At 53.6% G+C, this 25,522-nt stretch overlaps 47 non-coding genes across 47 annotated transcripts; 37 read left to right on the plus strand and 10 right to left on the minus strand.

Moving 5' to 3' along the window:
- The first annotated feature begins 128 nt into the window (after positions 1-128).
- Positions 129-202, plus strand: Trnai-aau. Its single transcript has one exon. It is a non-coding gene; the product is annotated as a tRNA-Ile (tRNA).
- Positions 203-788: 586 nt separating this feature from the next.
- Positions 789-860, minus strand: Trnag-ucc. Its single transcript has one exon. It is a non-coding gene; the product is annotated as a tRNA-Gly (tRNA).
- Positions 861-1,201: 341 nt separating this feature from the next.
- On the plus strand, positions 1,202-1,272 carry Trnag-gcc. The gene has a single exon. It is a non-coding gene; the product is annotated as a tRNA-Gly (tRNA).
- A 293-nt stretch (positions 1,273-1,565) lies between these two features.
- Trnam-cau lies at positions 1,566-1,638 on the plus strand. Its single transcript has one exon. It is a non-coding gene; the product is annotated as a tRNA-Met (tRNA).
- A 281-nt stretch (positions 1,639-1,919) lies between these two features.
- Trnae-uuc lies at positions 1,920-1,991 on the plus strand. Its single transcript has one exon. It is a non-coding gene; the product is annotated as a tRNA-Glu (tRNA).
- Positions 1,992-2,189: 198 nt separating this feature from the next.
- Trnai-aau lies at positions 2,190-2,263 on the plus strand. Its single transcript has one exon. It is a non-coding gene; the product is annotated as a tRNA-Ile (tRNA).
- A 586-nt stretch (positions 2,264-2,849) lies between these two features.
- Trnag-ucc lies at positions 2,850-2,921 on the minus strand. The gene has a single exon. It is a non-coding gene; the product is annotated as a tRNA-Gly (tRNA).
- A 341-nt stretch (positions 2,922-3,262) lies between these two features.
- Positions 3,263-3,333, plus strand: Trnag-gcc. Its single transcript has one exon. It is a non-coding gene; the product is annotated as a tRNA-Gly (tRNA).
- A 293-nt stretch (positions 3,334-3,626) lies between these two features.
- Trnam-cau lies at positions 3,627-3,699 on the plus strand. Its single transcript has one exon. It is a non-coding gene; the product is annotated as a tRNA-Met (tRNA).
- A 281-nt stretch (positions 3,700-3,980) lies between these two features.
- Positions 3,981-4,052, plus strand: Trnae-uuc. Its single transcript has one exon. It is a non-coding gene; the product is annotated as a tRNA-Glu (tRNA).
- A 198-nt stretch (positions 4,053-4,250) lies between these two features.
- Positions 4,251-4,324, plus strand: Trnai-aau. The gene has a single exon. It is a non-coding gene; the product is annotated as a tRNA-Ile (tRNA).
- A 576-nt stretch (positions 4,325-4,900) lies between these two features.
- Trnag-ucc lies at positions 4,901-4,972 on the minus strand. Its single transcript has one exon. It is a non-coding gene; the product is annotated as a tRNA-Gly (tRNA).
- A 341-nt stretch (positions 4,973-5,313) lies between these two features.
- On the plus strand, positions 5,314-5,384 carry Trnag-gcc. The gene has a single exon. It is a non-coding gene; the product is annotated as a tRNA-Gly (tRNA).
- A 293-nt stretch (positions 5,385-5,677) lies between these two features.
- Positions 5,678-5,750, plus strand: Trnam-cau. The gene has a single exon. It is a non-coding gene; the product is annotated as a tRNA-Met (tRNA).
- Positions 5,751-6,031: 281 nt separating this feature from the next.
- On the plus strand, positions 6,032-6,103 carry Trnae-uuc. Its single transcript has one exon. It is a non-coding gene; the product is annotated as a tRNA-Glu (tRNA).
- Positions 6,104-6,301: 198 nt separating this feature from the next.
- Positions 6,302-6,375, plus strand: Trnai-aau. Its single transcript has one exon. It is a non-coding gene; the product is annotated as a tRNA-Ile (tRNA).
- A 586-nt stretch (positions 6,376-6,961) lies between these two features.
- On the minus strand, positions 6,962-7,033 carry Trnag-ucc. Its single transcript has one exon. It is a non-coding gene; the product is annotated as a tRNA-Gly (tRNA).
- Positions 7,034-7,374: 341 nt separating this feature from the next.
- On the plus strand, positions 7,375-7,445 carry Trnag-gcc. Its single transcript has one exon. It is a non-coding gene; the product is annotated as a tRNA-Gly (tRNA).
- A 293-nt stretch (positions 7,446-7,738) lies between these two features.
- Positions 7,739-7,811, plus strand: Trnam-cau. The gene has a single exon. It is a non-coding gene; the product is annotated as a tRNA-Met (tRNA).
- Positions 7,812-8,092: 281 nt separating this feature from the next.
- Trnae-uuc lies at positions 8,093-8,164 on the plus strand. Its single transcript has one exon. It is a non-coding gene; the product is annotated as a tRNA-Glu (tRNA).
- A 198-nt stretch (positions 8,165-8,362) lies between these two features.
- Trnai-aau lies at positions 8,363-8,436 on the plus strand. The gene has a single exon. It is a non-coding gene; the product is annotated as a tRNA-Ile (tRNA).
- A 586-nt stretch (positions 8,437-9,022) lies between these two features.
- Positions 9,023-9,094, minus strand: Trnag-ucc. The gene has a single exon. It is a non-coding gene; the product is annotated as a tRNA-Gly (tRNA).
- Positions 9,095-9,435: 341 nt separating this feature from the next.
- Positions 9,436-9,506, plus strand: Trnag-gcc. Its single transcript has one exon. It is a non-coding gene; the product is annotated as a tRNA-Gly (tRNA).
- A 293-nt stretch (positions 9,507-9,799) lies between these two features.
- Positions 9,800-9,872, plus strand: Trnam-cau. The gene has a single exon. It is a non-coding gene; the product is annotated as a tRNA-Met (tRNA).
- A 281-nt stretch (positions 9,873-10,153) lies between these two features.
- Trnae-uuc lies at positions 10,154-10,225 on the plus strand. Its single transcript has one exon. It is a non-coding gene; the product is annotated as a tRNA-Glu (tRNA).
- A 198-nt stretch (positions 10,226-10,423) lies between these two features.
- On the plus strand, positions 10,424-10,497 carry Trnai-aau. Its single transcript has one exon. It is a non-coding gene; the product is annotated as a tRNA-Ile (tRNA).
- A 586-nt stretch (positions 10,498-11,083) lies between these two features.
- Positions 11,084-11,155, minus strand: Trnag-ucc. Its single transcript has one exon. It is a non-coding gene; the product is annotated as a tRNA-Gly (tRNA).
- Positions 11,156-11,496: 341 nt separating this feature from the next.
- On the plus strand, positions 11,497-11,567 carry Trnag-gcc. The gene has a single exon. It is a non-coding gene; the product is annotated as a tRNA-Gly (tRNA).
- Positions 11,568-11,860: 293 nt separating this feature from the next.
- Positions 11,861-11,933, plus strand: Trnam-cau. The gene has a single exon. It is a non-coding gene; the product is annotated as a tRNA-Met (tRNA).
- A 281-nt stretch (positions 11,934-12,214) lies between these two features.
- Trnae-uuc lies at positions 12,215-12,286 on the plus strand. The gene has a single exon. It is a non-coding gene; the product is annotated as a tRNA-Glu (tRNA).
- Positions 12,287-12,484: 198 nt separating this feature from the next.
- On the plus strand, positions 12,485-12,558 carry Trnai-aau. The gene has a single exon. It is a non-coding gene; the product is annotated as a tRNA-Ile (tRNA).
- Positions 12,559-13,144: 586 nt separating this feature from the next.
- On the minus strand, positions 13,145-13,216 carry Trnag-ucc. The gene has a single exon. It is a non-coding gene; the product is annotated as a tRNA-Gly (tRNA).
- Positions 13,217-19,390: 6,174 nt separating this feature from the next.
- On the plus strand, positions 19,391-19,463 carry Trnam-cau. Its single transcript has one exon. It is a non-coding gene; the product is annotated as a tRNA-Met (tRNA).
- A 281-nt stretch (positions 19,464-19,744) lies between these two features.
- Positions 19,745-19,816, plus strand: Trnae-uuc. Its single transcript has one exon. It is a non-coding gene; the product is annotated as a tRNA-Glu (tRNA).
- Positions 19,817-20,014: 198 nt separating this feature from the next.
- Trnai-aau lies at positions 20,015-20,088 on the plus strand. The gene has a single exon. It is a non-coding gene; the product is annotated as a tRNA-Ile (tRNA).
- A 576-nt stretch (positions 20,089-20,664) lies between these two features.
- On the minus strand, positions 20,665-20,736 carry Trnav-uac. Its single transcript has one exon. It is a non-coding gene; the product is annotated as a tRNA-Val (tRNA).
- A 341-nt stretch (positions 20,737-21,077) lies between these two features.
- On the plus strand, positions 21,078-21,148 carry Trnag-gcc. Its single transcript has one exon. It is a non-coding gene; the product is annotated as a tRNA-Gly (tRNA).
- A 293-nt stretch (positions 21,149-21,441) lies between these two features.
- Positions 21,442-21,514, plus strand: Trnam-cau. The gene has a single exon. It is a non-coding gene; the product is annotated as a tRNA-Met (tRNA).
- A 281-nt stretch (positions 21,515-21,795) lies between these two features.
- On the plus strand, positions 21,796-21,867 carry Trnae-uuc. Its single transcript has one exon. It is a non-coding gene; the product is annotated as a tRNA-Glu (tRNA).
- Positions 21,868-22,065: 198 nt separating this feature from the next.
- Trnai-aau lies at positions 22,066-22,139 on the plus strand. The gene has a single exon. It is a non-coding gene; the product is annotated as a tRNA-Ile (tRNA).
- A 576-nt stretch (positions 22,140-22,715) lies between these two features.
- On the minus strand, positions 22,716-22,787 carry Trnag-ucc. The gene has a single exon. It is a non-coding gene; the product is annotated as a tRNA-Gly (tRNA).
- A 341-nt stretch (positions 22,788-23,128) lies between these two features.
- Trnag-gcc lies at positions 23,129-23,199 on the plus strand. The gene has a single exon. It is a non-coding gene; the product is annotated as a tRNA-Gly (tRNA).
- Positions 23,200-23,492: 293 nt separating this feature from the next.
- Positions 23,493-23,565, plus strand: Trnam-cau. Its single transcript has one exon. It is a non-coding gene; the product is annotated as a tRNA-Met (tRNA).
- Positions 23,566-23,846: 281 nt separating this feature from the next.
- Trnae-uuc lies at positions 23,847-23,918 on the plus strand. The gene has a single exon. It is a non-coding gene; the product is annotated as a tRNA-Glu (tRNA).
- Positions 23,919-24,116: 198 nt separating this feature from the next.
- On the plus strand, positions 24,117-24,190 carry Trnai-aau. The gene has a single exon. It is a non-coding gene; the product is annotated as a tRNA-Ile (tRNA).
- Positions 24,191-24,776: 586 nt separating this feature from the next.
- On the minus strand, positions 24,777-24,848 carry Trnag-ucc. Its single transcript has one exon. It is a non-coding gene; the product is annotated as a tRNA-Gly (tRNA).
- A 341-nt stretch (positions 24,849-25,189) lies between these two features.
- Trnag-gcc lies at positions 25,190-25,260 on the plus strand. Its single transcript has one exon. It is a non-coding gene; the product is annotated as a tRNA-Gly (tRNA).
- Positions 25,261-25,522: the final 262 nt, after the last annotated feature.

The raw sequence follows: 25,522 nt of genomic DNA on the forward strand, positions 1-25,522 counted from the left end.
TATAGCTACTGTTTCGTGACCGTCAGCAGAATATAGACTAGGGAAGCAGACACACGACGACCATAGGAATGGTGTATGGCTTCATGCCACCTGATTCCAGCGTAGGGCTGAGCAACTGCATCTGCCGAGGCCCGTTAGCTCAGTTGGTTAGAGCGTCGTGCTAATAACGCGAAGGTCGTGGGTTCGATCCCCCCACGGGCCACTTCTCTTTTACTACTGCGAAAAGGCAGCGCCGATTTCAGCTGGCGAGTGTGATGACCAAATGATCATCACCCTGCGTGGAAGTTGACAGAGGATCCGAACCCGACTCGTCGGGAAGCACTACAGCATTCACTCGGCAATGGCCATAATATCTTGAATACACTGGTTAGAGAAAATGAAAGAAAATGTCCGATTGCCGATGCGTAACAACTTTGGCCCTTGTCAGTACTTGGGCGGGTGAGCGCATGGGAACACAGGGCAGTATTGGCAGTTTTACTTCCTATTTTTGTTTCTCCTTTGTTTTCGGAGCTACAGCCCGATTCGGCCAGGGAGACGCCACCGTGAAATGAAGGGGGCGTGCTGTGTGTCCATCGCCTCGCCTCGCCTCTCCTTACCTCTCTCAGTCGTTTCTCGTGCTTGTCGTTTTGATATAGGCCGATTTGAGAGCGTCAGCTCTCGCGTCAGCTGAGCAAAGTCGAGACAAGTCGAGACACACTAAGGGCTGGTATGCAGCGAGTAAGAGGGCGAAAAAACAATAGTTTAAGAGCGCGTGGCAAAAGTACTCATACGCGAAATTAAAAGCCTGCTGCGGTGGCCGGGAATCGAACCCGGATCAACTGCTTGGAAGGCAACTATGCTGACCATTACACCACCACCGCACAAGCGAGCGCCCCGCCACCGCGCTGAGTCGGCTTCCCGCCTGTCGGCAGCGGCCGAAGGTGATCGTACCCGGCAGGCGCATTTCGAGGCAGGCTAGGGGAGCACATCCAGACGCATTCGGACAGCGTATCCGCGCACATTTCGCATCCTTTGGCAAGAGTCGGCGCCGGCGGCGCAAGAGTACGCAGAGGACCGCGTTCTGGCGGCATCTTTAAGCAGTGCAGTGCAGGATTCAGCGTCTGCAGCATCTTCTCCACAGAATGCTACGGCGCTTGACGGCAGTCCCACTTTCCCTTGAGACATCTGCTCGGGAAGCAGCGTGAAGATACCGCTGGCCCGAGCATCGGTGGTTCAGTGGTAGAATGCTCGCCTGCCACGCGGGCGGCCCGGGTTCGATTCCCGGCCGATGCATCATTTTGTTTTTTCTCCGGTAGGGGTGCTGCGTGTCTTTCGCACTCGAACTGCGTGAGCCATGAGAATGAACCGCGGGATTCCGTGTGGAAAGAACCAATCATGCAGCGCGGACGACTGCTCGTTTGGACTCCTGCGTGCTATTGTACATACTGGCGTCGGCCTAGCATCGCAAGTTGCCTGCCGCGCCGTGAATGCACGTGTAGCAACAGAAAAAATGAGCCAGGGAGTGCAGACTCTCTACCACTTGTATTCGGTACTTACCAAGATTCCAGAAGGTCTAACGATCGCCTGCCTCGGTAGCGCAGTAGGCAGCGCGTAAGTCTCATAATCTTAAGGTCGTGAGTTCGATCCTCACCCGGGGCATCTAATTTTCTGTGACTGAAGGTGGTGCTGTTGCTAGGGCGCCAACTTATTTCTTGTTTGTTATCCGCAACGTTTCAACGCTTCAGCGGGAAAATGTTTACTTCCTGTTATTGCTACATACAGCTTCCCTATTCCTCTTCTCCCAGCAGAGCATGAAGCCAAAAGCATTGCTCTGCGACGTTTGAGGTGCGCGCCTTGCCAGTCAGTATGTGCAAAGATGCTCGCAAAGAGAGCGACAATGCGACAAGCGACCGTACGAACGGTCGAATGAAACGGCCGCATCCGGTGTGGTCTAGTGGCTAGGATACCTGGCTTTCACCCAGGAGGCCCGGGTTCGATTCCCGGTACCGGAACGGAATTTTTTCCACACGAATCGTGACAAGTTTGAGCTGTCCGAGCGGCCGTTTCCCGTCCTGCTCGCAATATAGCTACTGTTTCGTGACCGTCAGCAGAATATAGACTAGGGAAGCAGACACACGACGACCATAGGAATGGTGTATGGCTTCATGCCACCTGATTCCAGCGTAGGGCTGAGCAACTGCATCTGCCGAGGCCCGTTAGCTCAGTTGGTTAGAGCGTCGTGCTAATAACGCGAAGGTCGTGGGTTCGATCCCCCCACGGGCCACTTCTCTTTTACTACTGCGAAAAGGCAGCGCCGATTTCAGCTGGCGAGTGTGATGACCAAATGATCATCACCCTGCGTGGAAGTTGACAGAGGATCCGAACCCGACTCGTCGGGAAGCACTACAGCATTCACTCGGCAATGGCCATAATATCTTGAATACACTGGTTAGAGAAAATGAAAGAAAATGTCCGATTGCCGATGCGTAACAACTTTGGCCCTTGTCAGTACTTGGGCGGGTGAGCGCATGGGAACACAGGGCAGTATTGGCAGTTTTACTTCCTATTTTTGTTTCTCCTTTGTTTTCGGAGCTACAGCCCGATTCGGCCAGGGAGACGCCACCGTGAAATGAAGGGGGCGTGCTGTGTGTCCATCGCCTCGCCTCGCCTCTCCTTACCTCTCTCAGTCGTTTCTCGTGCTTGTCGTTTTGATATAGGCCGATTTGAGAGCGTCAGCTCTCGCGTCAGCTGAGCAAAGTCGAGACAAGTCGAGACACACTAAGGGCTGGTATGCAGCGAGTAAGAGGGCGAAAAAACAATAGTTTAAGAGCGCGTGGCAAAAGTACTCATACGCGAAATTAAAAGCCTGCTGCGGTGGCCGGGAATCGAACCCGGATCAACTGCTTGGAAGGCAACTATGCTGACCATTACACCACCACCGCACAAGCGAGCGCCCCGCCACCGCGCTGAGTCGGCTTCCCGCCTGTCGGCAGCGGCCGAAGGTGATCGTACCCGGCAGGCGCATTTCGAGGCAGGCTAGGGGAGCACATCCAGACGCATTCGGACAGCGTATCCGCGCACATTTCGCATCCTTTGGCAAGAGTCGGCGCCGGCGGCGCAAGAGTACGCAGAGGACCGCGTTCTGGCGGCATCTTTAAGCAGTGCAGTGCAGGATTCAGCGTCTGCAGCATCTTCTCCACAGAATGCTACGGCGCTTGACGGCAGTCCCACTTTCCCTTGAGACATCTGCTCGGGAAGCAGCGTGAAGGTACCGCTGGCCCGAGCATCGGTGGTTCAGTGGTAGAATGCTCGCCTGCCACGCGGGCGGCCCGGGTTCGATTCCCGGCCGATGCATCATTTTGTTTTTTCTCCGGTAGGGGTGCTGCGTGTCTTTCGCACTCGAACTGCGTGAGCCATGAGAATGAACCGCGGGATTCCGTGTGGAAAGAACCAATCATGCAGCGCGGACGACTGCTCGTTTGGACTCCTGCGTGCTATTGTACATACTGGCGTCGGCCTAGCATCGCAAGTTGCCTGCCGCGCCGTGAATGCACGTGTAGCAACAGAAAAAATGAGCCAGGGAGTGCAGACTCTCTACCACTTGTATTCGGTACTTACCAAGATTCCAGAAGGTCTAACGATCGCCTGCCTCGGTAGCGCAGTAGGCAGCGCGTAAGTCTCATAATCTTAAGGTCGTGAGTTCGATCCTCACCCGGGGCATCTAATTTTCTGTGACTGAAGGTGGTGCTGTTGCTAGGGCGCCAACTTATTTCTTGTTTGTTATCCGCAACGTTTCAACGCTTCAGCGGGAAAATGTTTACTTCCTGTTATTGCTACATACAGCTTCCCTATTCCTCTTCTCCCAGCAGAGCATGAAGCCAAAAGCATTGCTCTGCGACGTTTGAGGTGCGCGCCTTGCCAGTCAGTATGTGCAAAGATGCTCGCAAAGAGAGCGACAATGCGACAAGCGACCGTACGAACGGTCGAATGAAACGGCCGCATCCGGTGTGGTCTAGTGGCTAGGATACCTGGCTTTCACCCAGGAGGCCCGGGTTCGATTCCCGGTACCGGAACGGAATTTTTTCCACACGAATCGTGACAAGTTTGAGCTGTCCGAGCGGCCGTTTCCCGTCCTGCTCGCAATATAGCTACTGTTTCGTGACCGTCAGCAGAATATAGACTAGGGAAGCAGACACACGACGACCATAGGAATGGTGTATGGCTTCATGCCACCTGATTCCAGCGTAGGGCTGAGCAGCTGCATCTGCCGAGGCCCGTTAGCTCAGTTGGTTAGAGCGTCGTGCTAATAACGCGAAGGTCGTGGGTTCGATCCCCCCACGGGCCACTTCTCTTTTACTACTGCGAAAAGGCAGCGCCGATTTCAGCTGGCGAGTGTGATGACCAAATGATCATCACCCTGCGTGGAAGTTGACAGAGGATCCGAACCCGACTCGTCGGGAAGCACTACAGCATTCACTCGGCAATGGCCATAATATCTTGAATACACTGGTTAGAGAAAATGTCCGATTGCCGATGCGTAACAACTTTGGCCCTTGTCAGTACTTGGGCGGGTGAGCGCATGGGAACACAGGGCAGTATTGGCAGTTTTACTTCCTATTTTTGTTTCTCCTTTGTTTTCGGAGCTACAGCCCGATTCGGCCAGGGAGACGCCACCGTGAAATGAAGGGGGCGTGCTGTGTGTCCATCGCCTCGCCTCGCCTCTCCTTACCTCTCTCAGTCGTTTCTCGTGCTTGTCGTTTTGATATAGGCCGATTTGAGAGCGTCAGCTCTCGCGTCAGCTGAGCAAAGTCGAGACAAGTCGAGACACACTAAGGGCTGGTATGCAGCGAGTAAGAGGGCGAAAAAACAATAGTTTAAGAGCGCGTGGCAAAAGTACTCATACGCGAAATTAAAAGCCTGCTGCGGTGGCCGGGAATCGAACCCGGATCAACTGCTTGGAAGGCAACTATGCTGACCATTACACCACCACCGCACAAGCGAGCGCCCCGCCACCGCGCTGAGTCGGCTTCCCGCCTGTCGGCAGCGGCCGAAGGTGATCGTACCCGGCAGGCGCATTTCGAGGCAGGCTAGGGGAGCACATCCAGACGCATTCGGACAGCGTATCCGCGCACATTTCGCATCCTTTGGCAAGAGTCGGCGCCGGCGGCGCAAGAGTACGCAGAGGACCGCGTTCTGGCGGCATCTTTAAGCAGTGCAGTGCAGGATTCAGCGTCTGCAGCATCTTCTCCACAGAATGCTACGGCGCTTGACGGCAGTCCCACTTTCCCTTGAGACATCTGCTCGGGAAGCAGCGTGAAGGTACCGCTGGCCCGAGCATCGGTGGTTCAGTGGTAGAATGCTCGCCTGCCACGCGGGCGGCCCGGGTTCGATTCCCGGCCGATGCATCATTTTGTTTTTTCTCCGGTAGGGGTGCTGCGTGTCTTTCGCACTCGAACTGCGTGAGCCATGAGAATGAACCGCGGGATTCCGTGTGGAAAGAACCAATCATGCAGCGCGGACGACTGCTCGTTTGGACTCCTGCGTGCTATTGTACATACTGGCGTCGGCCTAGCATCGCAAGTTGCCTGCCGCGCCGTGAATGCACGTGTAGCAACAGAAAAAATGAGCCAGGGAGTGCAGACTCTCTACCACTTGTATTCGGTACTTACCAAGATTCCAGAAGGTCTAACGATCGCCTGCCTCGGTAGCGCAGTAGGCAGCGCGTAAGTCTCATAATCTTAAGGTCGTGAGTTCGATCCTCACCCGGGGCATCTAATTTTCTGTGACTGAAGGTGGTGCTGTTGCTAGGGCGCCAACTTATTTCTTGTTTGTTATCCGCAACGTTTCAACGCTTCAGCGGGAAAATGTTTACTTCCTGTTATTGCTACATACAGCTTCCCTATTCCTCTTCTCCCAGCAGAGCATGAAGCCAAAAGCATTGCTCTGCGACGTTTGAGGTGCGCGCCTTGCCAGTCAGTATGTGCAAAGATGCTCGCAAAGAGAGCGACAATGCGACAAGCGACCGTACGAACGGTCGAATGAAACGGCCGCATCCGGTGTGGTCTAGTGGCTAGGATACCTGGCTTTCACCCAGGAGGCCCGGGTTCGATTCCCGGTACCGGAACGGAATTTTTTCCGCACGAATCGTGACAAGTTTGAGCTGTCCGAGCGGCCGTTTCCCGTCCTGCTCGCAATATAGCTACTGTTTCGTGACCGTCAGCAGAATATAGACTAGGGAAGCAGACACACGACGACCATAGGAATGGTGTATGGCTTCATGCCACCTGATTCCAGCGTAGGGCTGAGCAACTGCATCTGCCGAGGCCCGTTAGCTCAGTTGGTTAGAGCGTCGTGCTAATAACGCGAAGGTCGTGGGTTCGATCCCCCCACGGGCCACTTCTCTTTTACTACTGCGAAAAGGCAGCGCCGATTTCAGCTGGCGAGTGTGATGACCAAATGATCATCACCCTGCGTGGAAGTTGACAGAGGATCCGAACCCGACTCGTCGGGAAGCACTACAGCATTCACTCGGCAATGGCCATAATATCTTGAATACACTGGTTAGAGAAAATGAAAGAAAATGTCCGATTGCCGATGCGTAACAACTTTGGCCCTTGTCAGTACTTGGGCGGGTGAGCGCATGGGAACACAGGGCAGTATTGGCAGTTTTACTTCCTATTTTTGTTTCTCCTTTGTTTTCGGAGCTACAGCCCGATTCGGCCAGGGAGACGCCACCGTGAAATGAAGGGGGCGTGCTGTGTGTCCATCGCCTCGCCTCGCCTCTCCTTACCTCTCTCAGTCGTTTCTCGTGCTTGTCGTTTTGATATAGGCCGATTTGAGAGCGTCAGCTCTCGCGTCAGCTGAGCAAAGTCGAGACAAGTCGAGACACACTAAGGGCTGGTATGCAGCGAGTAAGAGGGCGAAAAAACAATAGTTTAAGAGCGCGTGGCAAAAGTACTCATACGCGAAATTAAAAGCCTGCTGCGGTGGCCGGGAATCGAACCCGGATCAACTGCTTGGAAGGCAACTATGCTGACCATTACACCACCACCGCACAAGCGAGCGCCCCGCCACCGCGCTGAGTCGGCTTCCCGCCTGTCGGCAGCGGCCGAAGGTGATCGTACCCGGCAGGCGCATTTCGAGGCAGGCTAGGGGAGCACATCCAGACGCATTCGGACAGCGTATCCGCGCACATTTCGCATCCTTTGGCAAGAGTCGGCGCCGGCGGCGCAAGAGTACGCAGAGGACCGCGTTCTGGCGGCATCTTTAAGCAGTGCAGTGCAGGATTCAGCGTCTGCAGCATCTTCTCCACAGAATGCTACGGCGCTTGACGGCAGTCCCACTTTCCCTTGAGACATCTGCTCGGGAAGCAGCGTGAAGGTACCGCTGGCCCGAGCATCGGTGGTTCAGTGGTAGAATGCTCGCCTGCCACGCGGGCGGCCCGGGTTCGATTCCCGGCCGATGCATCATTTTGTTTTTTCTCCGGTAGGGGTGCTGCGTGTCTTTCGCACTCGAACTGCGTGAGCCATGAGAATGAACCGCGGGATTCCGTGTGGAAAGAACCAATCATGCAGCGCGGACGACTGCTCGTTTGGACTCCTGCGTGCTATTGTACATACTGGCGTCGGCCTAGCATCGCAAGTTGCCTGCCGCGCCGTGAATGCACGTGTAGCAACAGAAAAAATGAGCCAGGGAGTGCAGACTCTCTACCACTTGTATTCGGTACTTACCAAGATTCCAGAAGGTCTAACGATCGCCTGCCTCGGTAGCGCAGTAGGCAGCGCGTAAGTCTCATAATCTTAAGGTCGTGAGTTCGATCCTCACCCGGGGCATCTAATTTTCTGTGACTGAAGGTGGTGCTGTTGCTAGGGCGCCAACTTATTTCTTGTTTGTTATCCGCAACGTTTCAACGCTTCAGCGGGAAAATGTTTACTTCCTGTTATTGCTACATACAGCTTCCCTATTCCTCTTCTCCCAGCAGAGCATGAAGCCAAAAGCATTGCTCTGCGACGTTTGAGGTGCGCGCCTTGCCAGTCAGTATGTGCAAAGATGCTCGCAAAGAGAGCGACAATGCGACAAGCGACCGTACGAACGGTCGAATGAAACGGCCGCATCCGGTGTGGTCTAGTGGCTAGGATACCTGGCTTTCACCCAGGAGGCCCGGGTTCGATTCCCGGTACCGGAACGGAATTTTTTCCACACGAATCGTGACAAGTTTGAGCTGTCCGAGCGGCCGTTTCCCGTCCTGCTCGCAATATAGCTACTGTTTCGTGACCGTCAGCAGAATATAGACTAGGGAAGCAGACACACGACGACCATAGGAATGGTGTATGGCTTCATGCCACCTGATTCCAGCGTAGGGCTGAGCAACTGCATCTGCCGAGGCCCGTTAGCTCAGTTGGTTAGAGCGTCGTGCTAATAACGCGAAGGTCGTGGGTTCGATCCCCCCACGGGCCACTTCTCTTTTACTACTGCGAAAAGGCAGCGCCGATTTCAGCTGGCGAGTGTGATGACCAAATGATCATCACCCTGCGTGGAAGTTGACAGAGGATCCGAACCCGACTCGTCGGGAAGCACTACAGCATTCACTCGGCAATGGCCATAATATCTTGAATACACTGGTTAGAGAAAATGAAAGAAAATGTCCGATTGCCGATGCGTAACAACTTTGGCCCTTGTCAGTACTTGGGCGGGTGAGCGCATGGGAACACAGGGCAGTATTGGCAGTTTTACTTCCTATTTTTGTTTCTCCTTTGTTTTCGGAGCTACAGCCCGATTCGGCCAGGGAGACGCCACCTTGAAATGAAGGGGGCGTGCTGTGTGTCCATCGCCTCGCCTCGCCTCTCCTTACCTCTCTCAGTCGTTTCTCGTGCTTGTCGTTTTGATATAGGCCGATTTGAGAGCGTCAGCTCTCGCGTCAGCTGAGCAAAGTCGAGACAAGTCGAGACACACTAAGGGCTGGTATGCAGCGAGTAAGAGGGCGAAAAAACAATAGTTTAAGAGCGCGTGGCAAAAGTACTCATACGCGAAATTAAAAGCCTGCTGCGGTGGCCGGGAATCGAACCCGGATCAACTGCTTGGAAGGCAACTATGCTGACCATTACACCACCACCGCACAAGCGAGCGCCCCGCCACCGCGCTGAGTCGGCTTCCCGCCTGTCGGCAGCGGCCGAAGGTGATCGTACCCGGCAGGCGCATTTCGAGGCAGGCTAGGGGAGCACATCCAGACGCATTCGGACAGCGTATCCGCGCACATTTCGCATCCTTTGGCAAGAGTCGGCGCCGGCGGCGCAAGAGTACGCAGAGGACCGCGTTCTGGCGGCATCTTTAAGCAGTGCAGTGCAGGATTCAGCGTCTGCAGCATCTTCTCCACAGAATGCTACGGCGCTTGACGGCAGTCCCACTTTCCCTTGAGACATCTGCTCGGGAAGCAGCGTGAAGGTACCGCTGGCCCGAGCATCGGTGGTTCAGTGGTAGAATGCTCGCCTGCCACGCGGGCGGCCCGGGTTCGATTCCCGGCCGATGCATCATTTTGTTTTTTCTCCGGTAGGGGTGCTGCGTGTCTTTCGCACTCGAACTGCGTGAGCCATGAGAATGAACCGCGGGATTCCGTGTGGAAAGAACCAATCATGCAGCGCGGACGACTGCTCGTTTGGACTCCTGCGTGCTATTGTACATACTGGCGTCGGCCTAGCATCGCAAGTTGCCTGCCGCGCCGTGAATGCACGTGTAGCAACAGAAAAAATGAGCCAGGGAGTGCAGACTCTCTACCACTTGTATTCGGTACTTACCAAGATTCCAGAAGGTCTAACGATCGCCTGCCTCGGTAGCGCAGTAGGCAGCGCGTAAGTCTCATAATCTTAAGGTCGTGAGTTCGATCCTCACCCGGGGCATCTAATTTTCTGTGACTGAAGGTGGTGCTGTTGCTAGGGCGCCAACTTATTTCTTGTTTGTTATCCGCAACGTTTCAACGCTTCAGCGGGAAAATGTTTACTTCCTGTTATTGCTACATACAGCTTCCCTATTCCTCTTCTCCCAGCAGAGCATGAAGCCAAAAGCATTGCTCTGCGACGTTTGAGGTGCGCGCCTTGCCAGTCAGTATGTGCAAAGATGCTCGCAAAGAGAGCGACAATGCGACAAGCGACCGTACGAACGGTCGAATGAAACGGCCGCATCCGGTGTGGTCTAGTGGCTAGGATACCTGGCTTTCACCCAGGAGGCCCGGGTTCGATTCCCGGTACCGGAACGGAATTTTTTCCGCACGAATCGTGACAAGTTTGAGCTGTCCGAGCGGCCGTTTCCCGTCCTGCTCGCAATATAGCTACTGTTTCGTGACCGTCAGCAGAATATAGACTAGGGAAGCAGACACACGACGACCATAGGAATGGTGTATGGCTTCATGCCACCTGATTCCAGCGTAGGGCTGAGCAACTGCATCTGCCGAGGCCCGTTAGCTCAGTTGGTTAGAGCGTCGTGCTAATAACGCGAAGGTCGTGGGTTCGATCCCCCCACGGGCCACTTCTCTTTTACTACTGCGAAAAGGCAGCGCCGATTTCAGCTGGCGAGTGTGATGACCAAATGATCATCACCCTGCGTGGAAGTTGACAGAGGATCCGAACCCGACTCGTCGGGAAGCACTACAGCATTCACTCGGCAATGGCCATAATATCTTGAATACACTGGTTAGAGAAAATGAAAGAAAATGTCCGATTGCCGATGCGTAACAACTTTGGCCCTTGTCAGTACTTGGGCGGGTGAGCGCATGGGAACACAGGGCAGTATTGGCAGTTTTACTTCCTATTTTTGTTTCTCCTTTGTTTTCGGAGCTACAGCCCGATTCGGCCAGGGAGACGCCACCGTGAAATGAAGGGGGCGTGCTGTGTGTCCATCGCCTCGCCTCGCCTCTCCTTACCTCTCTCAGTCGTTTCTCGTGCTTGTCGTTTTGATATAGGCCGATTTGAGAGCGTCAGCTCTCGCGTCAGCTGAGCAAAGTCGAGACAAGTCGAGACACACTAAGGGCTGGTATGCAGCGAGTAAGAGGGCGAAAAAACAATAGTTTAAGAGCGCGTGGCAAAAGTACTCATACGCGAAATTAAAAGCCTGCTGCGGTGGCCGGGAATCGAACCCGGATCAACTGCTTGGAAGGCAACTATGCTGACCATTACACCACCACCGCACAAGCGAGCGCCCCGCCACCGCGCTGAGTCGGCTTCCCGCCTGTCGGCAGCGGCCGAAGGTGATCGTACCCGGCAGGCGCATTTCGAGGCAGGCTAGGGGAGCACATCCAGACGCATTCGGACAGCGTATCCGCGCACATTTCGCATCCTTTGGCAAGAGTCGGCGCCGGCGGCGCAAGAGTACGCAGAGGACCGCGTTCTGGCGGCATCTTTAAGCAGTGCAGTGCAGGATTCAGCGTCTGCAGCATCTTCTCCACAGAATGCTACGGCGCTTGACGGCAGTCCCACTTTCCCTTGAGACATCTGCTCGGGAAGCAGCGTGAAGGTACCGCTGGCCCGAGCATCGGTGGTTCAGTGGTAGAATGCTCGCCTGCCACGCGGGCGGCCCGGGTTCGATTCCCGGCCGATGCATCATTTTGTTTTTTCTCCGGTAGGGGTGCTGCGTGTCTTTCGCACTCGAACTGCGTGAGCCATGAGAATGAACCGCGGGATTCCGTGTGGAAAGAACCAATCATGCAGCGCGGACGACTGCTCGTTTGGACTCCTGCGTGCTATTGTACATACTGGCGTCGGCCTAGCATCGCAAGTTGCCTGCCGCGCCGTGAATGCACGTGTAGCAACAGAAAAAATGAGCCAGGGAGTGCAGACTCTCTACCACTTGTATTCGGTACTTACCAAGATTCCAGAAGGTCTAACGATCGCCTGCCTCGGTAGCGCAGTAGGCAGCGCGTAAGTCTCATAATCTTAAGGTCGTGAGTTCGATCCTCACCCGGGGCATCTAATTTTCTGTGACTGAAGGTGGTGCTGTTGCTAGGGCGCCAACTTATTTCTTGTTTGTTATCCGCAACGTTTCAACGCTTCAGCGGGAAAATGTTTACTTCCTGTTATTGCTACATACAGCTTCCCTATTCCTCTTCTCCCAGCAGAGCATGAAGCCAAAAGCATTGCTCTGCGACGTTTGAGGTGCGCGCCTTGCCAGTCAGTATGTGCAAAGATGCTCGCAAAGAGAGCGACAATGCGACAAGCGACCGTACGAACGGTCGAATGAAACGGCCGCATCCGGTGTGGTCTAGTGGCTAGGATACCTGGCTTTCACCCAGGAGGCCCGGGTTCGATTCCCGGTACCGGAACGGAATTTTTTCCACACGAATCGTGACAAGTTTGAGCTGTCCGAGCGGCCGTTTCCCGTCCTGCTCGCAATATAGCTACTGTTTCGTGACCGTCAGCAGAATATAGACTAGGGAAGCAGACACACGACGACCATAGGAATGGTGTATGGCTTCATGCCACCTGATTCCAGCGTAGGGCTGAGCAACTGCATCTGCCGAGGCCCGTTAGCTCAGTTGGTTAGAGCGTCGTGCTAATAACGCGAAGGTCGTGGGTTCGATCCCCCCACGGGCCACTTCTCTTTTACTACTGCGAAAAGGCAGCGCCGATTTCAGCTGGCGAGTGTGATGACCAAATGATCATCACCCTGCGTGGAAGTTGACAGAGGATCCGAACCCGACTCGTCGGGAAGCACTACAGCATTCACTCGGCAATGGCCATAATATCTTGAATACACTGGTTAGAGAAAATGAAAGAAAATGTCCGATTGCCGATGCGTAACAACTTTGGCCCTTGTCAGTACTTGGGCGGGTGAGCGCATGGGAACACAGGGCAGTATTGGCAGTTTTACTTCCTATTTTTGTTTCTCCTTTGTTTTCGGAGCTACAGCCCGATTCGGCCAGGGAGACGCCACCGTGAAATGAAGGGGGCGTGCTGTGTGTCCATCGCCTCGCCTCGCCTCTCCTTACCTCTCTCAGTCGTTTCTCGTGCTTGTCGTTTTGATATAGGCCGATTTGAGAGCGTCAGCTCTCGCGTCAGCTGAGCAAAGTCGAGACAAGTCGAGACACACTAAGGGCTGGTATGCAGCGAGTAAGAGGGCGAAAAAACAATAGTTTAAGAGCGCGTGGCAAAAGTACTCATACGCGAAATTAAAAGCCTGCTGCGGTGGCCGGGAATCGAACCCGGATCAACTGCTTGGAAGGCAACTATGCTGACCATTACACCACCACCGCACAAGCGAGCGCCCCGCCACCGCGCTGAGTCGGCTTCCCGCCTGTCGGCAGCGGCCGAAGGTGATCGTACCCGGCAGGCGCATTTCGAGGCAGGCTAGGGGAGCACATCCAGACGCATTCGGACAGCGTATCCGTGCGCATCGCGCGGGGCAGCGGGACGGTTGCGGCTTTGTTTACGTCGCCGGGACTTTGGCGCTTCGTTCTTCGTGATTGCTGCTTTCAAGGTTTGTAAGTAACAAAATGTCGACATTTTCGAGAGCTAACACCGTTCAGTGTGTCTTTGATAGAAGTGCTGTCCGCCCTACCGCATTTGAAATACACGAATGGTTATTCGAAGACTTAAAGATACCGGAAGAAATCGTAGACACCTTTCAATTGGACTTTGTTCAGTATTGCTTGTTCTTGAAATTTACGTCTGGGGACTTGTGTGAAAAATTTGTTGCTAAATTTGGTGGCAGTCGCCGTTTTAAACATGCAGACGGCAGTATTAGTAATGTGCAAATTGTGGCATCAGGGTTTGGAATTCGAACTGTCCGTGTTTTTAATGTACCACCTGAATGCCCTGATCAAGTTTTATCTCGTGCCTTGTCGCGGTTTGGTGACGTTCTGAACATTACGATGGAGAAATGGTCTAGTGCATACCGTTATAAAGTTGCTAGTGGTGTCCGTAGTGTCCGGATGGACCTGAAACAACATATTCCTTCCTACTTTGTAATCGGTGGGGTTCGTGCACAGATCTCATATATCGGGCAACCGCCGACATGTGCCGTATGTCATTCCACGGAACATTTAAGGGGTGACTGCCCTCGACGGCGGCCTGTTCAGTTACCGCGCCAAGATGTTGTGGGTGGTAGCGATAAATTTGTGCCCCTTATGAGTGAGATTGTAGCAGGAACATCCTTTACCGGTCCGACCGACCGACCGACCGTGCGACCGTCGGCCGTTGCTTCTGTCGAAGACAGGTCCGTCGCGGAAAACAATAACACGACTGTCGGGCAGGAAGAAATGGAGGTTGTCCAGGACCCGCCTGCCCCGACCGACCGGGTTGATGACGAACGGGACATACGCCCTGTTCATACTGATCCCGTTCAATCGGAATCGGTGGAGGCAACAGACGCTTCTTTACCCCCGCCGCCCCTCCCGGTGCCAACTTCTGCCGAAACTGTAACGCCTTCAGCGGAAAGTAAAAAGCAACGCCGCCAGCGGGGCAAGGGTAAACAGGTCAGGGATCCGAACCCGGCCGCCCTCGCGAATCCGCCAGCCACGGAGAGTGGCAGTGAAAGTGAGCCAATGTCACAGGGTTCCTCCCGTAATAGCAGCCCCGCCAGGACAGAGAAGATTCGAGCACAAACTGCTCACTTGAAACAATTTCTCAGTGCCGGGAAGGAACAGGACATTGCTGCTGCTAAGCGCAAATTAGAACAGGGCAGTGAGCAGTTACCACAGCGCCCGCGCAAATATTCGGTGCCGTCACAGCCGGCCGTGACATCGCGCGGCGGCCAGGCGGAAGCCGCCCAGTCGTCGGGCGACGCACGACCACCCCCGCCACCTGATAGTCACAGCCCGTGGTGGCAACAGCAGGAGGACGAGGGGGGCCAGTAGACGTGTGCGCAGACCTACATCGTTGTCATGAGACCACCTACATTGCACTTGACATGGAAACTACTGTATCTTGTACTGCGTCCAGTGTATTGTCGTGCCATGTTTTTGTAGAATTGCTACTAACCACTACAGTGTTTTAAGACCTACTGAAATTTCCATTTTTATGCCAGCTGCTGTTCGTTTACGTGTAAGTCCGGCATTTTATCACTTCGTTGGTGTTTTTTCTCTTGCTCTGTATTGTCCAACTGCTTAAAATGTCAATGCAATCACACCCCACGGATATGTTTTCTGTTTTGACATTAAACGTTGCCGGTATCTCAGCGGCGCACAAGATAGCAGCTTTTACAGACGTTTTATTTCATGGAAATTTTAGTATTGCCCTTCTTCAAGAGGTATCTAGTGACGTTTTTAGCAATATCCCAGGTTATGATGTTGTTTACAATCTGAATAGTGATAATAATTGTGGCACTGCGATTTTATATAAGTCGTCTTTAGAGCCTACGGACATCCAACTTCTCCCAAATGGTCGTGTCTTAGCGTGTGTGATTGAGGGAGTCCAATTTGTCAACGTCTATGTGCCCTCGGGGACTGATCAAAAACGCACACGCGCTCGTTTTTTTACCACGGACATATGCCCCTTTTTGGCTCCGGCTCGCCCCATCATATTGGGTGGCGATTTTAACTGTGTTGTTGCCTCTGCTGACCAATACCCAACCCCCACAAAATGTGCTGAACTGACTACCCTTTTAACTGCAGTGGACTTGCGTGATACGTGGCGTCACTACCATCCCATTATGACGCAGTATACGCACTTTTCTACTAGGGGGGCCAGTCGAATTGACAGGATCTACGTTTCACGGGAGCTAACAGACGCTTTATGTGAGGTCGAAGTTCTGCCTGTCGCAGTGAGTGATCACTGTGGCTACGTGTGCGTTTTGCGGTTGCAGTGCTGTCGCACGAAATCTCTTCCGGCATATTGGAAATTCAATACCGGCCATCTGGGTGCCGAAGGGCTCCGTGCGGAGATACGTGTCGCATGGCAGCAGTGTTTAACAAAGTTCCATACTTACGGGTCCTGCATCGAGTGGTGGGTGGCGCATGCCAAACCAATTTTGCGGAAGGCGGCGCAATTATATAGTCGTGAAACGAGTTACTGGCACAGGCGTACGTTAGCATTTTATCAGCAGTGCTTACAGGATGCTATCCATGCACCTGTTGGCCCGGACGCAAATATTCGACTCCGCTTGAGCAAAATTAAAACCCAGATTCTGAGGCTGCACCGGGAAAGGTCGAGGGGTTTAACGATTCGGAGCCGTCCGTTATGCCACATCGATGACGAGGAGCCGTCGCTCTATCATCTTGCCCGGGAGAAGACACAGGCTCGCAAAAAGTATATTGATGCGCTAGAAACTGATGCGGGGATTGTCTTATCGCAGCGGCGCCAAATTGTACGTCATATCTCCGACTATTATACTTCGCTCTTTCACGACACTACCGTGGACGGGGAGGCCATGCGACTTTTATTACATGACTTAGTCGACTGCATGTCCGAACCTGACCGTGAAGAGCTGGTTGCAGAGGTGTCTAATCAGGACGTGTTACAGATCTTGAAAGCCAGTGCAACGGGCAAGTCGCCTGGGCCCGACGGTCTTCCTACAGAATTTTATATTACTTTCTGGGATATTGTAGGGGACAAGTTTACGGTACTGGTGAACGAAGTGCTTCGCGGCTTCGTCATCCCGAGTCAGTTTCTCGAAGGGCACATTGTTCTTATCCCCAAAAAACGGGGTCCGTGTCGTGTCACCGATCTGCGGCCCATTACGCTGCTGAATGCTGATTACAAGTTGGCGGCCAGATGTGTTGCAGCGAAGTTACAGGCAGTCATGGATAAAGTCATCTGCCCGTTTCAATCCTGCGGCGTTAAGAGGCGGACCATTTTCAATGCAGCGTCTACCTATCGCGACATCATTGCTTACTCGGCCGTCCATCGGCTTTCAGCCGCTGTTCTTTCTCTGGACTTTGCCAACGCGTTTGACAGGATGAGCCACGATTATTTGATGCATGTTATGGACAGAATGGGCTTTGGCCCCCGCTTCATTTGCGTGATTCGCCATTTCCTGACAGGAGCCAGCTCGGTGGTGACAATTAATGGATGGAGAACACCACCTATAGTTCTTCGTAGGTCGGTGCGACAGGGCTGTCCCTTATCTATGTACCTTTTTGTCATTGCTTTGGACCCACTGCTGCGTGCGCTCGACCGCACGATAGGCGGCGTGGATATTCATCTTGCCACTGTGAAATGTCTCGCTTATGCTGATGACGTAGGTGTTTTTATCGGCGACGACGACGATTTTCATCACATCCGGCCCTTACTGCGGAGGTATGAACGTGCGTCGGGTGCCTTGATAAATCCAAGGAAGACCGTAATGATTCCTTTAGGAAATTGTGAAGTGGATCCCGATCAGACTTGGTTTCGCGTAGCCCGTCATCACATTATCTTGGGCCTTGACGTTACTGCTAATCCCCAACAGATGCGGGCGCGCACCTGGCGCCGGCTGCTCAATCATGTCAAAGGCCTTTGTAAGACTTACGTCAGCCGACGCCTCACCCTCCTCCAGAAGGTCGACCTAATTAACAGCGCCGTGTATTCCAAGGCCTGGTACGTGGCACAACTCCTGGACGTTCCGCGACCCCTTGCCCGATCATTTTCGCAGGCCGCGTACTGGCTCCTGTGGCGCCACGAAATCTTCAAGGTTCGGGCGGCAACGTGCGTCCTCGACACCACCTTCGGGGGACTCGGCCTGGTCGATTTTTCCCGGAAGTGTTCGGCGCTGCTGGTGCACCGCATGGCCACCTTGCAAGCTAACAGCCCGGATGGAACGGCGGCGGCCATGCTCGTCGCTTACCGGCCGCCCTCCGAGAGCGCACCGGTGTCCGTGGTAGGCATCCCGTATCAACTCGGCTACGTCAGAGCTTACTACCTGCAGCGGAGCTACGTACTGGAAACGGCGCTGGACAGGAACAGGAATGTTCGCCGACTGTATGCGGCAATGGTGGGAAGGCCACCCCCTCACAAGCTCGCTCTTCGTTTCCCCGCGACCGACTGGCGGCAAGTGTGGCTGAATATTCATCACTCCGTGTTGCCCTCCGGCGTTCGGTCCCAGTGGTATAAACTGGTTAACAATACGGTGGCCACTAACCAACGTCTCTCGGACATCCGCCTGCTGCCGTCTGCCAACTGTGGTGCTTGCGGCGTTCCAGACACACGGGAGCATCGCTTTCAATGTCGCCTTGTGTCGGCCATCTGGGAACTGTGTAGGGTCATGGTGGCTCTGATCAACAGGACGACACCCTCGCACGTGACTCTCAATGATGTTCTTGCGCCAGGGTTTAAGCCCTTCCCTCGCGCGAAGCACAATACCATGGTGTGGCTCTTGGGTCACACAGTCTTCGCCATTCTGGATTGCCAAGTCCAGGACGTATATACATATTTAGCATACTTGTGGGATGCACATTCCCATGTACAGCGGCTGAAACATTATAACGAACTTTTTGCCAATTTTCTGTGTGCGGCGTTAAAACATGGTTACGCGAAGATGTTCAATAATTGATACATTGCAAACTCCATTTAAGACTGAAGAGGCTGTCTCTTCTTTTTCGTTTTTTTTCAATCACTTTTGTTTGGATTTGACCAGATGGTTTTGATGGGTCTGTGAGACAATTATGCGCTAACGAAGAAGATTATCTTTTATTTATTTTATTTGAATTTTGGCAGTGGTGCATTTCGTTTTCCACATGGAAGTGACAATATTATTTTAATTCCCCTGTACTACCTTCTTCTTATGATCTTAGGAGTGAGTTTTTAGTTTGTCTCCTCCACGCGCAACCTTTTCTCGGAGAATGGACATGGAAATTATTTGTGTGTTTTTTGTATAAGAAAGAACTCTCCTAAGACTTTTAGTTACTCGTCGTCTGTGGCATCTTTTAGGATGGATCTTTTATTTTGCCATTTACATTGTTTGAAGAGGCACATTATCTTTTATTGTGAATTACATTGATGGATGGAAGATTAGAGTTTGTGGAAGAATTTTCATTTCTTTTTTGGTTTTCACGATACGATCCACGAGAGCAGCCGTCGGCGACGAGCGTCTACCACAACAGATATGATAGCGAAAAAAAAAAAAAAAAAAAAAAAAAAAAAAAAAAAAAAAAAAAAAAAAAAGTGGTAGAATGCTCGCCTGCCACGCGGGCGGCCCGGGTTCGATTCCCGGCCGATGCATCATTTTGTTTTTTCTCCGGTAGGGGTGCTGCGTGTCTTTCGCACTCGAACTGCGTGAGCCATGAGAATGAACCGCGGGATTCCGTGTGGAAAGAACCAATCATGCAGCGCGGACGACTGCTCGTTTGGACTCCTGCGTGCTATTGTACATACTGGCGTCGGCCTAGCATCGCAAGTTGCCTGCCGCGCCGTGAATGCACGTGTAGCAACAGAAAAAATGAGCCAGGGAGTGCAGACTCTCTACCACTTGTATTCGGTACTTACCAAGATTCCAGAAGGTCTAACGATCGCCTGCCTCGGTAGCGCAGTAGGCAGCGCGTAAGTCTCATAATCTTAAGGTCGTGAGTTCGATCCTCACCCGGGGCATCTAATTTTCTGTGACTGAAGGTGGTGCTGTTGCTAGGGCGCCAACTTATTTCTTGTTTGTTATCCGCAACGTTTCAACGCTTCAGCGGGAAAATGTTTACTTCCTGTTATTGCTACATACAGCTTCCCTATTCCTCTTCTCCCAGCAGAGCATGAAGCCAAAAGCATTGCTCTGCGACGTTTGAGGTGCGCGCCTTGCCAGTCAGTATGTGCAAAGATGCTCGCAAAGAGAGCGACAATGCGACAAGCGACCGTACGAACGGTCGAATGAAACGGCCGCATCCGGTGTGGTCTAGTGGCTAGGATACCTGGCTTTCACCCAGGAGGCCCGGGTTCGATTCCCGGTACCGGAACGGAATTTTTTCCACACGAATCGTGACAAGTTTGAGCTGTCCGAGCGGCCGTTTCCCGTCCTGCTCGCAATATAGCTACTGTTTCGTGACCGTCAGCAGAATATAGACTAGGGAAGCAGACACACGACGACCATAGGAATGGTGTATGGCTTCATGCCACCTGATTCCAGCGTAGGGCTGAGCAGCTGCATCTGCCGAGGCCCGTTAGCTCAGTTGGTTAGAGCGTCGTGCTAATAACGCGAAGGTCGTGGGTTCGATCCCCCCACGGGCCACTTCTCTTTTACTACTGCGAAAAGGCAGCGCCGATTTCAGCTGGCGAGTGTGATGACCAAATGATCATCACCCTGCGTGGAAGTTGACAGAGGATCCGAACCCGACTCGTCGGGAAGCACTACAGCATTCACTCGGCAATGGCCATAATATCTTGAATACACTGGTTAGAGAAAATGTCCGATTGCCGATGCGTAACAACTTTGGCCCTTGTCAGTACTTGGGCGGGTGAGCGCATGGGAACACAGGGCAGTATTGGCAGTTTTACTTCCTATTTTTGTTTCTCCTTTGTTTTCGGAGCTACAGCCCGATTCGGCCAGGGAGACGCCACCGTGAAATGAAGGGGGCGTGCTGTGTGTCCATCGCCTCGCCTCGCCTCTCCTTACCTCTCTCAGTCGTTTCTCGTGCTTGTCGTTTTGATATAGGCCGATTTGAGAGCGTCAGCTCTCGCGTCAGCTGAGCAAAGTCGAGACAAGTCGAGACACACTAAGGGCTGGTATGCAGCGAGTAAGAGGGCGAAAAAACAATAGTTTAAGAGCGCGTGGCAAAAGTACTCATACGCGAAATTAAAAGCCTGCTGCGGTGGCCGGGAATCGAACCCGGATCAACTGCTTGTAAGGCAACTATGCTGACCATTACACCACCACCGCACAAGCGAGCGCCCCGCCACCGCGCTGAGTCGGCTTCCCGCCTGTCGGCAGCGGCCGAAGGTGATCGTACCCGGCAGGCGCATTTCGAGGCAGGCTAGGGGAGCACATCCAGACGCATTCGGACAGCGTATCCGCGCACATTTCGCATCCTTTGGCAAGAGTCGGCGCCGGCGGCGCAAGAGTACGCAGAGGACCGCGTTCTGGCGGCATCTTTAAGCAGTGCAGTGCAGGATTCAGCGTCTGCAGCATCTTCTCCACAGAATGCTACGGCGCTTGACGGCAGTCCCACTTTCCCTTGAGACATCTGCTCGGGAAGCAGCGTGAAGGTACCGCTGGCCCGAGCATCGGTGGTTCAGTGGTAGAATGCTCGCCTGCCACGCGGGCGGCCCGGGTTCGATTCCCGGCCGATGCATCATTTTGTTTTTTCTCCGGTAGGGGTGCTGCGTGTCTTTCGCACTCGAACTGCGTGAGCCATGAGAATGAACCGCGGGATTCCGTGTGGAAAGAACCAATCATGCAGCGCGGACGACTGCTCGTTTGGACTCCTGCGTGCTATTGTACATACTGGCGTCGGCCTAGCATCGCAAGTTGCCTGCCGCGCCGTGAATGCACGTGTAGCAACAGAAAAAATGAGCCAGGGAGTGCAGACTCTCTACCACTTGTATTCGGTACTTACCAAGATTCCAGAAGGTCTAACGATCGCCTGCCTCGGTAGCGCAGTAGGCAGCGCGTAAGTCTCATAATCTTAAGGTCGTGAGTTCGATCCTCACCCGGGGCATCTAATTTTCTGTGACTGAAGGTGGTGCTGTTGCTAGGGCGCCAACTTATTTCTTGTTTGTTATCCGCAACGTTTCAACGCTTCAGCGGGAAAATGTTTACTTCCTGTTATTGCTACATACAGCTTCCCTATTCCTCTTCTCCCAGCAGAGCATGAAGCCAAAAGCATTGCTCTGCGACGTTTGAGGTGCGCGCCTTGCCAGTCAGTATGTGCAAAGATGCTCGCAAAGAGAGCGACAATGCGACAAGCGACCGTACGAACGGTCGAATGAAACGGCCGCATCCGGTGTGGTCTAGTGGCTAGGATACCTGGCTTTCACCCAGGAGGCCCGGGTTCGATTCCCGGTACCGGAACGGAATTTTTTCCACACGAATCGTGACAAGTTTGAGCTGTCCGAGCGGCCGTTTCCCGTCCTGCTCGCAATATAGCTACTGTTTCGTGACCGTCAGCAGAATATAGACTAGGGAAGCAGACACACGACGACCATAGGAATGGTGTATGGCTTCATGCCACCTGATTCCAGCGTAGGGCTGAGCAGCTGCATCTGCCGAGGCCCGTTAGCTCAGTTGGTTAGAGCGTCGTGCTAATAACGCGAAGGTCGTGGGTTCGATCCCCCCACGGGCCACTTCTCTTTTACTACTGCGAAAAGGCAGCGCCGATTTCAGCTGGCGAGTGTGATGACCAAATGATCATCACCCTGCGTGGAAGTTGACAGAGGATCCGAACCCGACTCGTCGGGAAGCACTACAGCATTCACTCGGCAATGGCCATAATATCTTGAATACACTGGTTAGAGAAAATGTCCGATTGCCGATGCGTAACAACTTTGGCCCTTGTCAGTACTTGGGCGGGTGAGCGCATGGGAACACAGGGCAGTATTGGCAGTTTTACTTCCTATTTTTGTTTCTCCTTTGTTTTCGGAGCTACAGCCCGATTCGGCCAGGGAGACGCCACCGTGAAATGAAGGGGGCGTGCTGTGTGTCCATCGCCTCGCCTCGCCTCTCCTTACCTCTCTCAGTCGTTTCTCGTGCTTGTCGTTTTGATATAGGCCGATTTGAGAGCGTCAGCTCTCGCGTCAGCTGAGCAAAGTCGAGACAAGTCGAGACACACTAAGGGCTGGTATGCAGCGAGTAAGAGGGCGAAAAAACAATAGTTTAAGAGCGCGTGGCAAAAGTACTCATACGCGAAATTAAAAGCCTGCTGCGGTGGCCGGGAATCGAACCCGGATCAACTGCTTGGAAGGCAACTATGCTGACCATTACACCACCACCGCACAAGCGAGCGCCCCGCCACCGCGCTGAGTCGGCTTCCCGCCTGTCGGCAGCGGCCGAAGGTGATCGTACCCGGCAGGCGCATTTCGAGGCAGGCTAGGGGAGCACATCCAGACGCATTCGGACAGCGTATCCGCGCACATTTCGCATCCTTTGGCAAGAGTCGGCGCCGGCGGCGCAAGAGTACGCAGAGGACCGCGTTCTGGCGGCATCTTTAAGCAGTGCAGTGCAGGATTCAGCGTCTGCAGCATCTTCTCCACAGAATGCTACGGCGCTTGACGGCAGTCCCACTTTCCCTTGAGACATCTGCTCGGGAAGCAGCGTGAAGGTACCGCTGGCCCGAGCATCGGTGGTTCAGTGGTAGAATGCTCGCCTGCCACGCGGGCGGCCCGGGTTCGATTCCCGGCCGATGCATCATTTTGTTTTTTCTCCGGTAGGGGTGCTGCGTGTCTTTCGCACTCGAACTGCGTGAGCCATGAGAATGAACCGCGGGATTCCGTGTGGAAAGAACCAATCATGCAGCGCGGACGACTGCTCGTTTGGACTCCTGCGTGCTATTGTACATACTGGCGTCGGCCTAGCATCGCAAGTTGCCTGCCGCGCCGTGAATGCACGTGTAGCAACAGAAAAAATGAGCCAGGGAGTGCAGACTCTCTACCACTTGTATTCGGTACTTACCAAGATTCCAGAAGGTCTAACGATCGCCTGCCTCGGTAGCGCAGTAGGCAGCGCGTAAGTCTCATAATCTTAAGGTCGTGAGTTCGATCCTCACCCGGGGCATCTAATTTTCTGTGACTGAAGGTGGTGCTGTTGCTAGGGCGCCAACTTATTTCTTGTTTGTTATCCGCAACGTTTCAACGCTTCAGCGGGAAAATGTTTACTTCCTGTTATTGCTACATACAGCTTCCCTATTCCTCTTCTCCCAGCAGAGCATGAAGCCAAAAGCATTGCTCTGCGACGTTTGAGGTGCGCGCCTTGCCAGTCAGTATGTGCAAAGATGCTCGCAAAGAGAGCGACAATGCGACAAGCGACCGTACGAACGGTCGAATGAAACGGCCGCATCCGGTGTGGTCTAGTGGCTAGGATACCTGGCTTTCACCCAGGAGGCCCGGGTTCGATTCCCGGTACCGGAACGGAATTTTTTCCGCACGAATCGTGACAAGTTTGAGCTGTCCGAGCGGCCGTTTCCCGTCCTGCTCGCAATATAGCTACTGTTTCGTGACCGTCAGCAGAATATAGACTAGGGAAGCAGACACACGACGACCATAGGAATGGTGTATGGCTTCATGCCACCTGATTCCAGCGTAGGGCTGAGCAACTGCATCTGCCGAGGCCCGTTAGCTCAGTTGGTTAGAGCGTCGTGCTAATAACGCGAAGGTCGTGGGTTCGATCCCCCCACGGGCCACTTCTCTTTTACTACTGCGAAAAGGCAGCGCCGATTTCAGCTGGCGAGTGTGATGACCAAATGATCATCACCCTGCGTGGAAGTTGACAGAGGATCCGAACCCGACTCGTCGGGAAGCACTACAGCATTCACTCGGCAATGGCCATAATATCTTGAATACACTGGTTAGAGAAAATGAAAGAAAATGTCCGATTGCCGATGCGTAACAACTTTGGCCCTTGTCAGTACTTGGGCGGGTGAGCGCATGGGAACACAGGGCAGTATTGGCAGTTTTACTTCCTATTTTTGTTTCTCCTTTGTTTTCGGAGCTACAGCCCGATTCGGCCAGGGAGACGCCACCGTGAAATGAAGGGGGCGTGCTGTGTGTCCATCGCCTCGCCTCGCCTCTCCTTACCTCTCTCAGTCGTTTCTCGTGCTTGTCGTTTTGATATAGGCCGATTTGAGAGCGTCAGCTCTCGCGTCAGCTGAGCAAAGTCGAGACAAGTCGAGACACACTAAGGGCTGGTATGCAGCGAGTAAGAGGGCGAAAAAACAATAGTTTAAGAGCGCGTGGCAAAAGTACTCATACGCGAAATTAAAAGCCTGCTGCGGTGGCCGGGAATCGAACCCGGATCAACTGCTTGGAAGGCAACTATGCTGACCATTACACCACCACCGCACAAGCGAGCGCCCCGCCACCGCGCTGAGTCGGCTTCCCGCCTGTCGGCAGCGGCCGAAGGTGATCGTACCCGGCAGGCGCATTTCGAGGCAGGCTAGGGGAGCACATCCAGACGCATTCGGACAGCGTATCCGCGCACATTTCGCATCCTTTGGCAAGAGTCGGCGCCGGCGGCGCAAGAGTACGCAGAGGACCGCGTTCTGGCGGCATCTTTAAGCAGTGCAGTGCAGGATTCAGCGTCTGCAGCATCTTCTCCACAGAATGCTACGGCGCTTGACGGCAGTCCCACTTTCCCTTGAGACATCTGCTCGGGAAGCAGCGTGAAGGTACCGCTGGCCCGAGCATCGGTGGTTCAGTGGTAGAATGCTCGCCTGCCACGCGGGCGGCCCGGGTTCGATTCCCGGCCGATGCATCATTTTGTTTTTTCTCCGGTAGGGGTGCTGCGTGTCTTTCGCACTCGAACTGCGTGAGCCATGAGAATGAACCGCGGGATTCCGTGTGGAAAGAACCAATCATGCAGCGCGGACGACTGCTCGTTTGGACTCCTGCGTGCTATTGTACATACTGGCGTCGGCCTAGCATCGCAAGTTGCCTGCCGCGCCGTGAATGCACGTGTAGCAACAGAAAAAATGAGCCAGGGAGTGCAGACTCTCTACCACTTGTATTCGGTACTT

Source organism: Schistocerca americana, unplaced genomic scaffold (genome assembly GCF_021461395.2).
Source record: "Schistocerca americana isolate TAMUIC-IGC-003095 unplaced genomic scaffold, iqSchAmer2.1 HiC_scaffold_241, whole genome shotgun sequence".
NCBI classification, from domain to species: domain Eukaryota; kingdom Metazoa; phylum Arthropoda; class Insecta; order Orthoptera; family Acrididae; genus Schistocerca; species Schistocerca americana.